The 21,326-nt window shown below is 28.5% G+C and overlaps 1 non-coding gene across 1 annotated transcript; it reads left to right on the top strand.

The window, feature by feature from the left end:
* Window positions 1–1,913: 1,913 nt before the first annotated feature.
* Window positions 1,914–1,995, top strand: LOC128196883 (small nucleolar RNA U31b). The gene has a single exon (XR_008249289.1). It is a non-coding gene; the product is annotated as a small nucleolar RNA U31b (small nucleolar RNA).
* The last annotated feature ends 19,331 nt before the right edge of the window (window positions 1,996–21,326 follow it).

Here is a 21,326-nt window from a genome sequence, read left to right as displayed (position 1 = left end):
AGTTTAGTACCCGATTTTAGTGTATACATTGGGTCTTAAAGTTGTAAAAATTGTATGAATTAAGTCTCTTATGTTAAATTGGCATAAACAGAGTTAACTCTTAGAGTATAAACTTCAATTTTACATAAAATCAAAGCTTATACTTCTCTTTAGACATGTCAATTTGACTCCATCATGTGATTTAATTCTGACTCACATGGATTGTCAGAAAAATTCACAGATCAAAAAGTCTTCCATTAAAAAAGTTCACAGGATCAAAATATTCACAAAAGTTTTGTGATCAGTCAAGTTTAGCCCATGGAACTTATTTTAAAAAAAATATTTATTTTGAATACAATAAAAAAAAGTGTAATTAACTCTTAATTTCTCGTAAATCTAAGTACTTTTAATTTTTCAAAAAACTATATACAAACATTTTAATCAGACTAGCATAAACTTTGTAAGGAGTTTCAATAAATTAGATTACTTGCTTATAAAGAAAAATTACATAACATAGCATGTTGAAATCCTTAACTGACTAAATATATTTAATTTTTTTGGACTGGTTAAACATATTTTTAAAGTTTATAAGATGGTTATTTAATTTTTGTTCTAAAAAAAACTCATTTAAATTTGACTCAAAACTAAATACGACATCTCAATTTGAAAACTTAAAATAATGAAATTATGAATAATAAATTTATGGTTTTTTTTATTACATGTTGTTTTTCTTTATTTTTTTTAATATATGACTTAAATTTATACTTAAATTTTACTATTTATTTAGTTTTCTTTAATAATATATATATATATATATATATATATATATATATATAGTAATTATGAAAAATACTTTAGTTGAGAATTTTATTAAAATTAACCAAATATTCTCACATTATGACTATACTCATGTTTAAAACTTTATCACAATGTATTGTCTTATTAAATGTTATAAGTTTTTGGTTTAATGTCTCGTTAGGTCCCTATTTTTGTCCAGAATCAAGTAGGTCTCTTTCTTTTTCGGCGTCTCAACTAGGTCCTTATTTTGTGAAAATTGCATCAATTAGACCCTTACCGTTAAATTAGACCTAACAACGTTACTGTATATTTGACGTGGCACATTGGACTATATTTTTAAATGACGTGGAATTTATTATATTCTGACATGTCTTATTTATTTATCTTTTTTCAAAAGAAATTGACAACCATCATCGGGTTGTCGTCATCTTCGCGGTGCTGCCACCATCTTTGTTATTCTGTCAATTGGGGAAGATGTTTTTCGAATCAAGGTTTCGCCCCTTCATTCATGACGGCCAACGGTGGATGCGAAGGGTCTCTCATTTTGTGATTTGAAGGTACAGAGATGGCTCTTTGGTGGTTATGTGGTTTTTTTATTTGCAGGGTTTCCATGGAGGCTTAAATGGTGTTTGGGTGGCGGCATGATTGTTGTCGCGGCATGGTGGCCATGGAGGCTCGCGGCTGACAGCGAGGTTGATGGTGGCGTTTCGCGAACTAGGGTTTATCGCGATTGGGATTTAGGATGAGCTCTTTTTTATTTTGTGGTTTGCAGGTTTGGGCTTGATGGAGGTGACGGAGGTCGGCGATGTGTTATTGGGGTGGTGTAGAGATAAACTTTCAAGTTCATGGCTCAAAACAAAAAGCAAAGAAGCGGGTCAGGTTTGGGCCCTAATCTGCAAAAACCTAGCCCATATTAATTTTCATGTTTTATAAATGTTGAGAAGCAAATTTCTCCGGTAGGGAAACCCTAATTAAGGTTAGTAAAAATGGCGGTACCCTTGATCTCGAAGAAGATCGTGAAGAAGCGATTGAAGAAGTTCAAGCGCCCCCAAAGCGATCGCAAGATCTGCGTCAAGGTTAGTCAACTGTGTGGGTGAAGTTCATTACGGTTGTTATTTTTTTAGCTTTATTTAGGTTGAAATGATGATGATTATTGTTGCCCTAGTCTTAATTTGCACCAGACAGTGTAAGATGGTGAATGACATTATTATCTGATCCCCTGTTTTTCAATTTTAGTATATTATTTTTAGGTTTAGATTCTTCCTTTCTTCCATGTTTGTGAATTTCTTCGTTTACAGATTGCTCTTTCTGATTGCTCTTTTCTATTTTTCAATTGCTATTTCTGATTGGGCTAGGTTATTTAGAGAAGTAATAGATTGAGAACTTGGTTTCATCTATTATAATCAAATGTTTGTTGTTGCTTTAGCATCATAGTTCATTTTATTCTTGTTATTTTTTTAGCTTAGTTTGTTTCTGGCTTCTAAAGATTATCAATTGGTGTTGCAGAAATAAGGATGATAGGAGAAGGGATTGTGATTACGATGAAGATATGATGGAGCATATAAGGATGATGAGGATATGATGGAGCAGATAAGGATTTTGAGGATGAAATTGGTGAAGATAATGATGCTCTAATTTTTTTTCTCAATTTTTTAATTTTAAAATAACTCAAATCCATATCATTTAGCCACGTCATTTAAAAATATAGTCCAACGTGTCACGTCAAATATATAGTAACGTCGTTAGGTTCAATTTAACGGTAAGGGTCTAATTGATGCAATTTTCACAAAATACTCAAAAAAGAATGGGACCTATTTGAGATTCTGGACGAAAATAGGAACCTACCGATACATTAGACCTAAGTTTTTCTTTAAGAAATTGATAAAAATAATAAATTTATAGTCAATAACTATATTAAAAGTATATATTATATATTTTTATTTAATAACGTATGATATAAAAATATTGATTTAAATATAATAAAATTACAACATATTAAACTATATAATAAGATATAATTTTATATGTATAATTATTTTTAAAAATTAATTAAATTCTTATGATCAAATTCATTTAATCTTGACTCTAACCTATTCGAAAATGAATTTTGAAAATGAAATTTTTTTTATCCTCATTTAAAGGAACCTCCTAAAATGAATTTTTTTAATAATAAGTTAAGATTGGTCTATAGATCAAGTTAACACATCTACTTACCACTTAAACAAAATATTTTACATAGACATGTGTGTGACCCAAATGAATTTCAATAATTGACACTTTTGTTTATATTGTTAAAAAAATATACTAGGTTTATATATTACGTGGGCCTATGTTCCGTTGAAAGGATTAGTTAACGGTTTGAGACTTTTCCAATATTTAAATTTCTCCCATTCAATGATCAAGGTTGACACCGGTGAAACACCTGTATTGACAAAACAAGACCCAAAACAATTAATAACATACTTTTCAAACACTTACAAACTAAAGAAGAGTGTTTCCCCTACACCTCCAACTCTTTCGCACTGCACCTCCAAACTTTAATTAAATACCTATATTACCCTTAATTAAAAAGGTTTTTAATTTTTTGAAAACTTAAAAAAATCTTACTAAAAGATTCTTAAACAGTTTGATTCAGACTTTAGGTTTTTGTCAGTTCCAGGTTCTCAAATTGCATTTCTTTCTCTTTCCACATCACTGCAGCACAAGCTTTCTTCTTCTTTTTCACAGACACATGTTCGTCTTCGTATTTCATTTTTGTTTCCTATTTTTGCTTCATCTTTCACTGGCACAGTTAGACTTTCGTCTTCCTCATTTTCTGATTTCACATTCTCCTTCTCTTTGCTCTCTTTCGCAGACAAAGGCACAACTTATTCTTCTTCTTCGTTGAGTTTGTTTTTTTTGGTGCATCCAGGCAGACATTGTCAGTGTTCTTCGTTAGTCCATTTTTGCTTCCTTCCTCGCGTTGTCCATCTGATACCAACATAAACAGCAGATATGAAACACAACACAACATAAAAGCATCGAATATGGACATCCGAATAGGAAAGTATCGGATCTTCATATCCGACTTTCCTTATCGACATCCGATACAGAGAATTTTGATATGATATTTTTTCTTTTTCAATTTTTATATCTGATACACATTTTCATATCAATTTTTATTCTTTCTAAAATTATTCTATTAAATTTAATAAATTTATACAAATTATTTTTGAACAATTAATAATCATCTAATTAAAATAGAAGAGAAGAACAGATTTAAATAAATGGGGTGCAGAGTTCCTAATGAATGAAATGAAATGGGAGTTAGGTTTCGTAATATATATTCAAAATAAATTTAAGGTTTTCAACACTATGCACAGAATTTCTCAACAAAAATTAATGTATAATCACCTTCATTAATTACAGGGCATTTCTGGAATTTAGAAGTGCAGATGAAAGGGTTGAAAGTGCATGGTAAAACACCCACTAAAGAATGTTCAACTAAGTTATGTGAAACCTTGGGCCCAGGCCCATTTTCTTCCCTTTCTCTTCTCTCTTTCCTCTAAAAAAAAGAGTGTTACTTCTTTCACCATCTTATTTTTCTCCTTCCACCTCCCCAATTTTTTCTAAATTTCAATCTTACTTTTTTTACTTTTCCCTTTACCTATTTTACTTTTTAATTTTTAAAACCCTAATCCCCTTTCACTTTCATTCTTTCTCTCATAGACAAGCCCCACCCCATCCCCACTTTCACTCTCTATCTTTCTTTTCAATTTTCACATCGGTTAACATTATTCTCCATTTTCACCTTTTCTTCATTCTTTATTTTGTAAAGCTTAGTTACGTTATATTGTATATCACTTTTGTCATATTTTTTAAAAAGTAATGGAAAAAAGTTGACAGTTTGAATAATAAATTTCATGTCATAATTCATCAACATATGTGGATGTGAGGATTTCTCAATGTAGTGTAGATTCAATAAACTAGTTCTGATATTTAAAGTCACAGGGTGTGATATACGATGGTGACGTAGAGAAGGTGAAGGGGACTCGTGATACTGTTGGCAAAGAAGATTGTAGGGATTAATTAGATTAGGTGTTAACGGATGTGGAAATTGAAAAGAAACAAAAGTGAAAGTGGAGATGGGGACTTGCCTCTAAGAGAAAGAGTGAAAGTGAAAGAGAATTAGGTTTTTAAAAAATAAAAAATGAAATAGATAAAGATGAAAGTAAAAAAAAGGTAAGATTGGAATTTAGAAAAAAATTGAAGAGTGGAGGGAGAAGATGAAGTGGTGAAGGGAGTAACACTCCTCAAAAAATGAAAAATAATACTTTGCATGTGTTCTCTCCTCCCCTCTAACTCTCTCTTATTTCTTTAATTCTAATTCCTATTTTCATATCTTTCTCAAGATTATAGCCTGTAGATAGGGAACATATTCATTCAATTGGAATTTTAAAATAAAAATAAAAATAAGTTAATTGATGTTTTCGTTTTTTATATTCACAGTCTCTCTTAGTTTTACAAGTTGAGAATCGTAATTCTGCTAACTAGTATTTTTAATTATTGTTTTACTTTTTCTTGGAATTAAAAGTTTGCATGTGTTTTTATTGTTAAAGTTCTAATTGTTTAACCCTTTTTTAGGATATAAGAATCTAATAAGTATTGATGTCTATATATTTCAACATTCTTGTTTAAGTAAGAAAGAGATATAATTTATTTATTTTACGATTTTCGTTTTAAAAAAAAATTAACACTTTTATGATGAATTTTTATGCATATTACGTTTATATATATATATATATATATATATATATATATATATATATATATATATATATATATATATATATATATATATATATATATATATTTGTGTGTGGTTTGTTAACACCTGGTTTTCAGTTGGTACATTTTAACAATGTATACCAGGTTTTAGTACACAAAAATATCCTTATATATCATCATGGATTCTAAGTTTTAAGGTTAAGGGTATTTTAATAATTTTCATTCTCAAAACTAAAAAAAACTCAAAACCCTTCCTCAGCTCTCTCATTCCTCTCAACCCTTTCTCTTTTGTCTTTCTCACTCCAACCTTTTCTCTGTCATCCCTACTGTAGCCCTAATTGAAATCAGAAACATTTGTCTTTAAACAATTTGCCTTTGTAAAAAGTTGAGTCATTGACATATTCACCTTCAGGCAAAGATTCATTCGAGATCTCTTCAATTTCACCATCTTCACTAACTTTCTAATTTCATCATCTGCATATGTTGAATCACCATCTGCATATGTTGAATCACCATCTGCATATGTTGAATCACCATCTCTAAAAAAAACCCTCAAGGCCAGTTACCAATTCCTTGGGATGTCATTATGCTTGTGAAAATTATATAAAATTATATACGACAAAAATTATAAAATGAAAGTTCATTATAAAATCTTTTTTGTAAGAAATTGTTTAACAATGAGTGTTTCTGATTTTTTTCCAGGCCAATTACCAATTCATTTGATGTCATTATGCTTGTAAAAATTAGATCAAATTAGATAAGACAAAAATTATAAAATTAAAACTCATTATAAAATCATTTTTTGTAAGATTGTTTACCGCCAGTGTTTTTGATTTTTGTTCAGTTGGGACTACCATAAGATGACAGAGAAAATGTTGGAGTGAGAGAGATGAAAGAGAGAGGGTTGAGAGGAATGAGGGGGGTGAGCAAGGGTTTGAGGGTTTTTTTTAGTTTTGAGAATGAAAATTATTAAAATACCCTTAACCTTAAAACTTAGAATCTATGATATATAAGGATATTTTTATCTACTAAAACCCGGTACACATTACTAAAATGTATCAACTGAGAAAAACAGGCGTACGCGCGTTAGCAAACCCATATATATATATATATATATATATATATATATATATATATATATATATATATATATATATATATATATATATATATATATATATATATATATATATATATATATATATTTATTTATTTATTTATTATTGTAATATATGTAAATTCACACATACATATGTTGTTTATTTAAATGATGTATTTTTTTAATTAGTATAAGGTATGCTTTTCATAAAATTATATCGGTTTGAGGTTAATATGATAAAACATATCTGTGGTGTATGTACTGTTCATTTGTGCTATATTCATCGTAAAATTTTAAATGCATAAAAATAAATGAGAAATTATTTGTTTGATATGAGATAGATGATTTTGGAGGATATCCTAATATAAAATAAGAATTAATTTTTTACTTTTATATTTATATTTTTGATTCATTTGGCTTTTATACCTTTTTATCTATTTTAAAAAAAACCAATTAAGTTTTTCTTTTTGTAAAAACAATTTAATACCACAATTTGGAACTGTCATATGTTAAAATATTACTCTGTGTAAGACCCATGAAAAAAAAATATTTATAATAGTAAATTTTAGCATTTTATTAGTAATAATAATTTTAATGGATAGAAAAATATATATTTTGAATATAAAATTATAGTAATTTTAGAAGGAGAGGTTAAAATTTTTGATAACTTATTTAGTATTTTTTTTTTAAGAAAATCGAATAGTAAAAAATGAATAGTGAATAGTAAAAAGTGAATAGTAAATAGTAAAAAGTGAATAGTAAATAGTAAAAAGTAAATAGTAAAAATAAATTTTCAGCATTAAGATTCCTTAGCATGGAAGAAAGTAGTAGGTAGAAATTAGGATCAGATTTGGTAAGAAAATGATTGAAATATTATTTTTAAATAATATTAAAATAATAAATAATATTAAAATATTAATGAATAGTAAATTTTTTTAACTATAAATAGTCATGGGAGGGAAGGGTATTTTGCACCAAGAGAAGAGGAATCAAGTGAGAGCTTGAGAAATAGAGAAGAAAGAGCTAGGGAGAAATTTTTTAGAGGTTCTGAAGGGTTTCGGGAAAATAAATTCAGATCAAGAGGAATCTGGAATAGAGGTAGGGGAGCTAATCTTTCTAAGCTTTTATATTATGATTTAGTACTGTTTTATTACTATTCATGTCTTGAAATTATGTATGAATATTGTTAATGCTTACTGTATGTTTATCTATATTGATATTCGGTGTAAATATTATATGCTGTTGTTTTGAATCTGTTAATAAGAAATTTGTTAAAAACTAGTTGAGGAACACTTTGGCTAAGGAAAGACTTGGTACTTAAGTTGTCCATTGTGACGCACCTCTCTTTCCTGGAAGTCTCCTCGACAAGTTTTTAACTTAAATCTTGTGTACAGATTATGTACTGTTAAATTATCATGTAATATATCTTGTTGGAATATATTCAGTTTGTATGATTTCTGAAATGATTGAAGTTTATTTGATTTGAATTTATGCATCTGAACATGTATGAGTATTATGGGGAAATGTCGTAAGGGTATAATATGAGTCGAGGAATGTGAGTATGGTATGAGTCTTGCGGAGAGATTCTGTAATGTCATGGTATGTGTATGAGGATTATGGGTAGATTTCGTAATAGTATAATATGAGTTAAGGAATGTGAGCATTGTATGAGTTTCGTGGAGAGATTTTGTAATGACATGGTATGTGCGTATATGTTGATGTTGAGGGTCATGAAGTTGGAGGTTATCCTGATACTCTAATAATCAATCAGTCTCAAGTAGAGAATGATGAATTATGTGGTGAGAGGGGCAGGAGGTCCTGGTCTATGTGCCAGTTTAGGACATAGTGAGGGGACTAACCTTGTGAATGGTATGGAGGGCAGAATGTCCTGGTCTATGTGCCGGTTTAGGACATAGTGAGGGGACTAACATTATGAATGGTATGGAGGGCAGAATGTCCTGGTCTATGTGCCGGTTTTGGACATAGTGAGGGGACTAAGAATGACATCACAAGTGAAAAATCTTCCGTTGTATCGCTCATCAACATATCGTTGGGATAAGTGCCTATGGAATATCGTTGGGATAAGTGCCTATTGAATATCGTTGGGATAAGTGCCTATTGGGTATTGTGGAATGAGTGTCTATTGGGTATAGTGGTGTTTATTGGGTATTTTGGTGTTTATTGGGTATTGTGGGACGAGTGTTCAATGAGTGTTTATTGGGTATTATGGAATGAGTGTCTATTGGGTATTTTGGTGTTTATTGGGTATTTTGGTGTTTATTGGGTATTGTGGGACGAGTGTTCAATGAGTGTTTATTGGGTATTATGGAATGAGTGTCCATTGGGTATTTTGGTGTTTATTAGGTATTTTGGTGTTTATTGGGTATTGTGGGACGAGTGTTCAATAGGAATTGTGGTACGATGGTATGAGGGTGTCTGACATAATTATTATATGATGTTTGTATCGAAGTAATTATGCATGTCTTATAAATGATTTGTTGCATGTTAGCTCACCCTACTTGTTTGTGTTTTGTGTTTGGGTATGTGCGATGATCGTATAATTCGTTATACGGGAGCAGATGAAGGAATGTCGCCTCACATAGTGCCAAGGAAAGGGAGGAGTAGAAGAACTATAATTAGAATCTTTTTACATGTATAGACTTATATCAACTAGGAAATTTTAAAGGGTGAGATTACGAAATGTTACCGTAAATGTAATGTTAATTATCAAGTGTGAAAATTTGGGATGTTACATTAATGTGAAAAGTTGGGATGTTACATTAATGAGAGAATTTGGGATGTTACATTAATGGTATCAGAGCAGTTCGTCCTTAGGATGACCTTTGTGTCGTGGGTCTGTCGTGTCTTCTCTATGAAGAATTGAGTCTAAATGGTATACTTACCATTTTCTCCAAGTCTAGATAGTAGATTATTGTGTCTAACTACTCATGACTTTTACGAGAGATGATTTTCCTTTCTTAATTCTCAAGGTTTATGAAAGATATTAGAATTAGTTAAAGCCTTCATAGGGAGATATAATACTAGAATTTGAGTTTCAAAGGATAAGTGAAGATGTTGGTGTTTAGAAGTTATGTTTTAAGATGTTTGCAGGACAAAATCAGGAGATTAGATATCTTACGTTTCACAAAAAGGAGTTAAGTTCAAAGGCTAGATTAAGAGAAGCTTTGGATAAGCATGAATGTAGCAAGGTTTGAGAAATCAGTTTGGTTTAGTATATCAGTAATGTTAGAAGTCAGAAGAGAGGGAAGTGTTGATGAGAAACGGAGTGGCATTGTGTGAGATTGGTAACATGGATTGATGTATCAGTGATGGTTGGAATCTGAAAAAAAAAAATGGTGGAAGATTTGAAGATAAAGTTTAAAATAAAAAGGGATAGGAATACTGAAGTAGATTAAGGATAAATCAAATATTAGACGAAGAAGAGTAGAAGAGAAATGGTATAAGGCATAAAGAGGATTGAGAGAAAGTTTAATAGGAGGAGAAATTTGTAAGTTAAGAGAACACGAGGTCTTTAGAGAAGAATGAAGTATTAAATGGATTCTAAGCTAAATGGATGATCAAAAAGAGATGGTTAGATTTTTCCAGTAAATGTATTAGAGATAAAATTTGAGAGTATGTGATTTTGGTATGATGAGTGGTAGAGAAAATCCAGGTACGAAAATTTTGGCTTTCAGCTTATGCAAAGTTTTGGTATTTTTATGAGAGGATTGAAGAGTCATGATTTATGGTTGAAAATCTTATTGATTTTGGAATATTAAAGTTAGTAGAGGCAGTGTAGGTTGAATTAATATTATGAACATGGCAAGACAAGGAAGAAGAAGAGTTTGGAAATAGATAAAAAGGAGAGTTGCAATACTAATGTGATTAGGGAATTTGGAATAATTATGAAGTTGTAGGTTGTGATTGGAGCAATTTTCATCAGGTATAGTTATATGGTAGTATTCAAACCTCAATGGTGATGTAAAGGATGGGTAAAGATTTATATGTCGCACCTTGATCTCTATCCAGTGATGTGTGTGAGTGAACTTGTTGATACTTACTTTTAGTTCGCATAAGATAAAAAATTTAGATTTAGTTAACACTAAATATCCTGGGGATATGGTTTTGATCTAGGGAAGCATGTTATAATTGAGGTTGGTTGTGGTTGATTGCCTTGATAATCTCTCTAGATCATTTAACTTATGTGGCATAAGTGGTTTATTTAAATGAGTGGGTGCAGTACTGATAAGGAATCTAGTTAGTTTTAAATTTGACCTTATTGAGATTAAAATAAGTGGTTTCAGAATTTATAACATTGTTGATTGAGTGATCTGTTGAGTCTTATTAGAGATACACAATTGTTAGGTACTGGATTAGAGACAACATTAAGTTTGTGAATTCATATTAGCTTAGGATGTGGGAAGGTATTTTGAGGACAAGGTTTATATTCCTAAGATTTAGAGTTTATAAGTTAATTCTTGAAGAATGTTTTAACTTAGGCTAGTAATGTTTGCTAGGAAAATAATTACATGAAGGTTGAGGTAATTTGGAGTATAATCTCGAAAGAAGTTTGATTATTCTAGTTTTGTTAAGTATTTCAGAAGTGTTTATCAGGTAAAGAAAATAGTGGTTCAACATTTAGTGTAGGTTAAATAAAGGATGAGGACTAGTATTTTAGGGATATCTGACCAATGCAAGTGAAGGATAGATATTGTAGTCTAGAGTATGATCGAAAGGATGGTTTGGTCATGTTCCAATATGTTTTTAGAAGTTTATGGTCTTCAAGAATTGTGAGTTGACTGTTGTAGTTAAGGGTAAAGGCAATATTACCGAGAATCAGATAAGTTCATCAAGGACGAGTGAAGGAAATGATGCATGATCTTAAGTGTGGAAGGGTTTCTATGGATGTTATAAAGCATACTCAATATAGGTATTATTTTTGGACAAGTTCTTGTTAAATGGGTATAGAAAAGAAAAACATAAAGGATGAATTGTTTAGTAATAGTGTTTTGGACTCCGTGTAATCATCAGAGTAATTATAAATTTTACGGAGAATAGAAGTAGAGGGTAAGGTGGAACAATCTAGTATAATTTTGGTAAACATAAGTGGCTTTTAGAGGTGTACGATTTCTAGGAGTAGAAATTGTGTTGAGAAAATATAATGGAAGGTTGTTACGGAAAAAGAATGATTCTTAGAGTTTTATAGGGTCATGAAAGTCTTAAATAGGGATCTATAAAGAGAATCACTTTCTGGTTATAGTAGGAATGAAAAGTTTTCTGGAATTTTGTGATTAATAGTTTATGAGTAATGAGTTCTTTTAAAACATTAATGGATTATTTTGAGACTAGTGGGGTATGTTTAATGGTGGTTTTGACGAGGCTAGAAGTGACAAGTAAGAGTGTTTTGAAGGTTTATGATTTTAAATTTTTCGTGAGTACATTTCAATTTGAGATGCTAGAAATTTTATGCACAAAATAAGTAGAGTAAATGAATTTACAAGGAAACTAGAAGATAAGGTGAAATAATCATAACTTTATTTTTATGTCGAATTTTCGAATTTTCGAGGACGAAAATTTTTGTTGTTGGGGAGAATGTAAGACCCATGAAAAAAAAATATTTATAATAGTAAATTTTAGCATTTTATTAGTAATAATAATTTTAATGGATAGAAAAATATATATTTTGAATATAAAATTATAGTAATTTTAGAAGGAGAGGTTAAAATTTTTGATAACTTATTTAGTATTTTTTTTTTAAGAAAATCGAATAGTAAAAAATGAATAGTGAATAGTAAAAAGTGAATAGTAAATAGTAAAAAGTAAATAGTAAATAGTAAAAAGTAAATAGTAAAAATAAATTTTCAGCATTAAGATTCCTTAGCATGGAAGAAAGTAGTAGGTAGAAATTAGGATCAGATTTGGTGAGAAAATGATTGAAATATTATTTTTAAATAATATTAAAATAATAAATAATATTAAAATATTAATGAATAGTAAATTTTTTTAACTATAAATAGTCATGGGAGGGAAGGGTATTTTGCACCAAGAAAAGAGGAATCAAGTGAGAGCTTGAGAAATAGAGAAGAAAGAGCTAGGGAGAAATTTTTTAGAGGTTCTGAAGGGTTTCGGGAAAATAAATTCAGATCAAGAGGAATCTGGAATAAGGTAGGGGAGCTAATCTTTCTAAGCTTTTATATTATGATTTAGTACTGTTTTATTACTATTCATGTCTTGAAATTATGTATGAATATTGTTAATGCTTACTGTATGTTTATCTATATTGATATTCGGTGTAAATATTATATGCTGTTGTTTTGAATCTGTTAATAAGAAATTTGTTAAAAACTAGTTGAGGAACACTTTGGCTAAGGAAAGACTTGGTACTTAAGTTGTCCATTGTGACGCACCTCTCTTTCCTGGAAGTCTCCTCGACAAGTTTTTAACTTAAATCTTGTGTACAGATTATGTACTGTTAAATTATCATGTAATATATCTTGTTGGAATATATTCAGTTTGTATGATTTCTGAAATGATTGAAGTTTATTTGATTTGAATTTATGCATCTGAACATGTATGAGTATTATGGGGAAATGTCGTAAGGGTATAATATGAGTCGAGGAATGTGAGTATGGTATGAGTCTCGCGGAGAGATTCTGTAATGTCATGGTATGTGTATGAGGATTATGGGTAGATTTCGTAATAGTATAATATGAGTTAAGGAATGTGAGCATTGTATGAGTTTCGTGGAGAGATTTTGTAATGACATGGTATGTGCGTATATGTTGATGTTGAGGGTCATGAAGTTGGAGGTTATCCTGATACTCTAATAATCAATCAGTCTCAAGTAGAGAATGATAAATTATGTGGTGAGAGGGGCAGAAGGTCCTGGTCTATGTGTCGGTTTAGGACATAGTGAGGGGACTAACCTCTTGAATGGTATGGAGGGCAGAATGTCCTGGTCTATGTGCCGGTTTAGGACATAGTGAGGGGACTAACATTATGAATGGTATGGAGGGCAGAATGTCCTGGTCTATGTGCCGGTTTTGGACATAGTGAGGGGACTAAGAATGACATCACAAGTGAAAAACCTTCCGTTGTATCGCTCATCAACATATCGTTGGGATAAGTGCCTATGGAATATCGTTGGGATAAGTGCCTATTGAATATCGTTGGGATAAGTGCCTATTGGGTATTGTGGAATGAGTGTCTATTGGGTATAGTGGTGTTTATTGGGTATTTTGGTGTTTATTGGGTATTGTGGGACGAGTGTTCAATGAGTGTTTATTGGGTATTATGGAATGAGTGTCTATTGGGTATTTTGGTGTTTATTGGGTATTTTGGTGTTTATTGGGTATTGTGGGACGAGTGTTCAATGAGTGTTTATTGGGTATTATGGAATGAGTGTCCATTGGATATTTTGGTGTTTATTGGGTATTTTGGTGTTTATTGGGTATTGTGGGACGAGTGTTCAATAGGAATTGTGGTACGATGGTATGAGGGTGTCTGACATAATTATTATATGATGTTTGTATCGAAGTAATTATGCATGTCTTATAAATGATTTGTTGCATGTTAGCTCACCCTACTTGTTTGTGTTTTGTGTTTGGGTATGTGCGATGATCGTATAATTCGTTATACGGGAGCAGATGAAGGAATGTCGCCTCACATAGTGCCAAGGAAAGGGAGGAGTAGAAGAACTATAATTAGAATCTTTTTACATGTATAGACTTATATCAACTAGGAAATTTTAAAGGGTGAGATTACGGAATGTTACCGTAAATGTAATGTTAATTATCAAGTGTGAAAATTTGGGATGTTACATTAATGTGAAAAGTTGGGATGTTACATTAATGGGAGAATTTGGGATGTTACACTCTGACCGGTTAAAATGTAATTTTTTTTTTACGTTAAATATGTCACATGTCAAAATTAAAGAAATTCTTAGATAAAGATGATTCAGACACATGAAAGACTTAAATGTTAGATAACACGTATATAACAAAAATGAATATGTTAAGTGTTTTTAAAAAAATAAGAACTTAAGTAAAAAATAAATACAAAAATCAAAATGAATTAACATATAAATATAAAGATCAAATTACTAATTAGAACAATAAATAATTTATGTGATGGTTTGATTTAATTTTAAATAAGTTGTCCCATTAAATGATTATTTGATTTCATGATGTTATTGTTGTAGTTAATGCATGAATGAGAAATAATGCAAGCTTTCGTGAGAAATATTAAGAGTAATTAAACTGTATTCTAGAAGAGATTTTTGACTGGTTGATATCCCTTTGGAGGTTTAAGTTGTAACTAGGTTAGGCGAAATTTGGGGAAGGAGGAAAATGTATAGTGAGAAATAGCATTCTAGAATGGGAAAATCAATATCCCTATGCTGAAAATTCTTTAGCACTGCATTGTTGGCGTGCAACATTTTGTTCTCTTGTGTTTCCATATTTTTTCATCGAATTTATCATTCAACACGTCTTAGGTTTCCAATTCGGAGTGCCTGGTTTTCTTGGTTCCAAGGTTTTCTGTCTATTTAATAATTTCCATTCAAGACACTTATGTTATGGACATCATTGCTGTGTTCTGGATCCTCGATAATGAGTTGGAACTATTGTAAACAGTTGTGCTTTTGATCTTCGGTAATTCCAAGGAATAGACCCAATAGAGTTCAATTATAAATACTTTCACAACCATCCAACACTCAAGTCAAATGACATAAATGAGATTTAACAATAATCATTATGATTCTATGATTCTGGTTGAGCTCAAAGGTGTAGCTTAATTTCATGAACTCTCTCATCTCTTAAACCTAATTCATGGGATTGAATTTGGTTATGGGTGGTCCACAACAATTTCACTTATCTTTTTATACCAAACTGTATAAAAAAAATATTTAATTAAGTTTTGAATCGTAATAAATTAAAAAAAAATATTGAATTTTTATTATATATATTTTTTAATTTATTAAGTTCTTACAATTATAAAACTTTTCTATGAAGATCTTACAAATAATTTTTTTATTAACTATCAGAAGTGGTAATTATTTTGTAATGTTTTATTATAAAAAAGCATGGTGACAAGTTATAAAATTATATGCTCGAATACAATAAAATATAACTGTAAGATTAAATAGTAAAAAAAAACTAATTATAAATTTTTAATTAAAAATAAATAAATTTTAAAGACCCAATAAACAATAAAATATAACAGAAATTCAATTAAAATTTTCAAAATTATCATAAATTCAAAACTTAATTAAATCTAACAAAAGAAAATTATACAAATTTTATTTTAAAATTTTAAGCTTGACCACCGATTATATTAGTCTTCTAACAATTCCATAATTTATTCTTCCTATACAAAATTAAAATTTTCTAATTTATTGTGATATCTCTTAAAAAATCAATTTCCAGAATCCCTATTACACCACAAAACATACTTGACATTAAAAATTATCCCCAACAATTTTATCAAGGACAACCTTTTCAAACATAGTTAAGAAATTCAAATTTTATAAATATGAATAAACTTATTTGTAAAGAAATATGTCATAAATAGTCCTATGAGAGTTAGACTGAACAAGGTTTTCTTTTTAAAAAAAAAATAACATACATCTGCAGAATTTTAATTTTTATATTTTGGAGATTTCAGAGTTGGCTCTACAACCAGTCTGTCGATAATATTAACATTTACGTATTATAATTTTGGGTTATACCGTTTGAATTATATAAATATAAATAATATATTTATTTAAAGGAGTTTGCAAACGCACGTACGCCTGTTTTTCAGTTAATACATTTTAGTAATGTGTAGATAAAAATACCCTTATATATCATGGATTCTAAGTTTTTATAGTTTGGAGATTTCAGAGTTGGCTTTACAACTAGTCTGTCGATAATATTAACATTTACGTATTATAATTTTGGGTTATACCGTTTGAATTGTATAAATATAAATAATATATTTATTTAAAGCGGTTTGCTAACGCGCGTACGCCTGTTTTTAAGTTGATACATTTTAGCAATGTGTACCGGGTTTTAGTAGACAAAAATACCCTTATATATCATGGATTCTAAGTTTTAAGGTTAAGGGTATTTTAATAATTTTCATTCTCAAAACTAAAAAAAAAAAAAAAAAAACCCCAAACACCTCTCTCATTCCTCTCAACCCTTTCTCTTTCATCTCTCACTCCAACATTTTCTCTGTCATCCCTGTAACCCCGATTCAAAAAATCAGAAACACTTGCAGTTAAACAATCTTACAAAAAATGATTTTATAATGAGTTTTCATTTTATAATTTTTGTCTTATCTAATTTTATTCAATTTTCACAAGCATAAAGGAATTGGTAATTGACTTGGAAAAAATCAGAAATACTCGCGGTTAACAATTTCTTACAAAAAATGATTTTATAATGAGTTTTCATTTTATAATTTTTGTCTTATCTAATTTTATCTAATTTTCACAAGCATAATGACATCAAAGGAATTGGTAATTGGCCTGGAAAAAATCAGAAACACTCGTTGTTAAACAATTTCTTACAAAAAATGATTTTATAATGAGTTTTCATTTTATAATTTTTGTCAGTATATAATTTTATCTAATTTTCACAAGCACATCCAAAGGAATTAGTAATTGGCTTGGAGGGTTTTTTTGTAGAGATGATGATTCAACATATGCAGATGATGAAATTAGAGAGGTTAGTGAAGATGGTGAAATTGAAGAGATCTTGAATGAACCTTTGCCGGAAGGTGAATATGTCAATGACTCAACTCTTTACAAAGGCAAATTGTTTAATAGCAAGTGTTTATGATATTTTCAATTGGGGCTACAAGTAGGGATGACAGACAAAATGTTGGAGTGAGAGAGATGAAAGAGAAAGGATTGAGAGGAATGAGATGGGTGAGTAAGGGTTTGGGGTTTTTTTAGTTTTGAGAATGAAAATTATTAAAATACCCTTAACCTTAAAACTTAGAATCCATTATATATAACGATATTTTTGTATACTAAAACCCGGTACATATTGCTAAAATGTATTAACTGAAAAACAGACGTACGTGCATTAGTAAACCCCTTATTTAAATTATTAACACTTATTAAATAAAATTTAATCATAAACTATTGTTCACAAATATAAATAAAAAATTCTTAATTTATTTTATTAAATAATAAATTAAAAATTATAAAATAGTCACATAATGAAATATATTTAAAAAATATACTGCCAATTCGCTAACTTGCTTTAAACCATACTGCCTTGTTTTGTCGTTTTCCCATATGAATTTCAAATTTAAAAATTCAAAAGATAAACCTGCTATTACTTAAACCAACAATCTATTCCTTTATTTACACTTTTATTAATAAAAAATTGAACCTCATAAAATTATAAATTTAAAACTTAACAAGAAAAAAATATTATTTCCCTTCTAGAGACATAAGCTTTCACTAGGAGGACGAATAAAAAAACAGTCATAAGCTGAAAATTAAACTTTGAGTCAGCTTTAAACATTAACAGTTGGAATTCATGCAGATTGAACTGCAAAATATTGTATTTTTCGAAACATTTTGAATTGAACAACCACATGAAATCCGGCTAAAAGTTTGGCTGAATTTACCAAACATCCTTTTCGTTACTTCTGTTTTATTTTTTTGTTTAGAATTTCTTATTCTTCTTCTATTGATTCGTTACTATTTAATGTTTACGGTAAAACATGTTTACCTATTCTTAAATACAAGGAATATTTGTTCCTCCATGAAATTTGTATTTAGTAATATATATTTGTGCTTCAATTCACTTGTCTTATATATTTTTGTATTATCTTGAAAGTTTTATATTAAATAGGTCAATTTTTAAAATATATAATTAAATAGGTCCATTTTTAAAATATATAAATGTATGTAAATTTTATTTTATAAAATTTAAAATTTATTTCTTATTATGTATCACAACTCTGAGTTAAAATTTATTACAGTAAAATTTATATTTGTTAGATATATTATTTTATTTATTACTAAATTATTTATTAACGTCTAGTTTGATGTAGTTCGATATATATATATATATATATATATATATATATATATATATATATATATATATATATATATATATATATATATATATATATAATTAAGGTGATGAAATGTGTTATATATGTGAATGGAATTCTAACTTATAAATTCATAAATAAACCGATTTTATAAAATTAAATTATATTTAAATTTCAGTCTCTTAATTAATTTTCTATTCTATTCTACACATTTCACTGTCTTATGACTGTATCCTGTTTCGTCTTTTCATTTACGTCTTCATCATCTTCATTTTTTTTAAATTATATTGCAATATTAATCTATGTTGAGTGCACAAGGGTTGGGTTTGTTGTTTCTTTGATCAAGTCATAGGAACCATAATTATGAGCATATGCTATTGTTAATTTGGATGTGTTTTCCTGTCGTTCTGTTTTTTCTTCCATGCTTTAAGCAAAGAAAGACATGCCAAAAAGCACTAAAGACAACGAGATATGATGTCATCGTTTTATATAAGAATTAATACAGTTTTGCAGTCAAATTCATATCATTATTTTAATGTTAATTGCCCACGTATGGTTCTTTCTTTCACTTAATTTATTCCAAAACACTTTCCAATAAAGTTGGTAATATATTTTACCCCGGCTTATTTGGTGTAGGCTCGGAAATTCTTTTGAAAAAACGTGCGTTTATTCAAATAATGATATAATATGTTTAGATATTCTAATCAAATTTTCGAAAAAAAGAAGAAATAAATTACATCAAGAAAGTCAAACACATCACTAATTAGAAATCCAATATGTAGTTCTTTTGTTTCAGGTTAGGTCTACAAGAATATTAGGAACCTTTTATTCTGTTGCCATTACCTTTAATCCTTAACTTAGAACTATATCTATCGTAATGAGTTTATGGATTTTGGGATATTATGAAGTTAAATTATTATTTTTTGTTAATATTTAAATAGAGTTATTGTTTCGTTAAAAAAAAATTGCAAGAATTGATTTGCAAATATATTGATATTAATACACATATTTCTTAGTTAGGTGTTGGTGTAAATACTGAGTTAAAATACCAAAATTTTGTATAGGATTGGTTAAGATGATTTCTGAGTAAAGTTCTGAACCAAGATCGTATCAATTTAATACGTATAAAACATCATGTCGTTTTTTTATATTGATACTCATTCAAATATTTATTAAATAATTTTAATAAACTCATAATTAAAATAAAAAATATTATAAAAAAATCTAGTAATAAAAAATATTTTTTTATTGATAATAATATAAATTTTAAAATAAAATGTCAAATAAATCATAAATATGGTAGTAATTTAAAAACTACTATGAAAGCAAGATTATATCCAATTTAAAAAGTTAAATATTAGAATTTCGAGTTACTTTATGTCTTTCTAATGTAATTGTATAAAATTATTTTGATGTATTAAGTCATTATTTACTCTATTTAACATATTTTAATTCAAATATTAGTTTAAAACATCATTTTAATACGTAAAAAATTAATATAATTAAATTAAAAGAATTATATTAATTTATTTTTAAAGTATAAACACATAAATATATTAAAATTTAAAACATAAATGAATTTTAATTTTACAAGTTCAAAAATTAGAAACATATTTATTTAATTTTATTAATTGTGAGTATAAATTGTTAATACTATATTATTTCACTAATTTGCACATTCATCAATTGTGTGTATAAATTGGTAATACTATATTATTTCGCTAATTTACGCATTCGCCTTGCAATTAGTTGACTTATCAAAGTTAAGTATTATTATAGATAAGTCTTGAAATCGATCCCATTATCACTTTTTTTCTGGTGCTATACGATCTTATCGCGTATTGATTAGCTTACACGTATTTCTTTGATAATGAGATTCCAATTTATCCCTTGCATTGTTAAGTCAACACTTATCTATAAATAAATAAGGATATCATATTTCAACTAATTAATACATAAAACATTTTTACTAATAAAAGATACGTTGAAAATATCAATTTGATTAAATATTAATAAATTTTTTTAAGATAACTCTACTTTTATATATATATATATATATATATATATATATATATATATATATATATATATATATATATATATATATATATATATATTACAATTATCTATAGTGTGTAAACTAATAAAGCATGCATGTTAATTACATGGCGTGCGATTTATAATATTGCTAATATATTGCATGTGAATGGCATGATAAAATTTAATTAAAACAATTAAAATATAAAATACAAAATTCAAAATTGTGAAATTTAATATTATAAAAAATATGATAAAAATAGAAGAAAGAAACATATTTGCAACGAGAAAGTGGTTTATATAAATAAATATAAAAGGTGTAAAAGTATTAGCAAGCGTAAAATAGAAAAATTGAATTTGTAACACGAGCATTGAAGTGTAAAATACTACTTTGTAACATGAGCTGTTTAAGTATAAAATATCATATAAATTACAATTGTGTGGTTGAAAATTGTCTTGGAAGATTTATGGCAACGTTAGAATTTATTTTCTCTATTTCTTTCTTATAGAATGTGGATTTTTATGTTTATTTTCTATCAAATTATCATTTTTAAAAATGAAATATTATTAATTAATGTTGGGTATT

Source organism: Vigna angularis, chromosome 5 (genome assembly GCF_016808095.1).
Source record: "Vigna angularis cultivar LongXiaoDou No.4 chromosome 5, ASM1680809v1, whole genome shotgun sequence".
Classification (NCBI taxonomy): Eukaryota; Viridiplantae; Streptophyta; class Magnoliopsida; order Fabales; family Fabaceae; genus Vigna; species Vigna angularis.
This window is presented reverse-complemented; position numbering and strand designations above follow the sequence as displayed.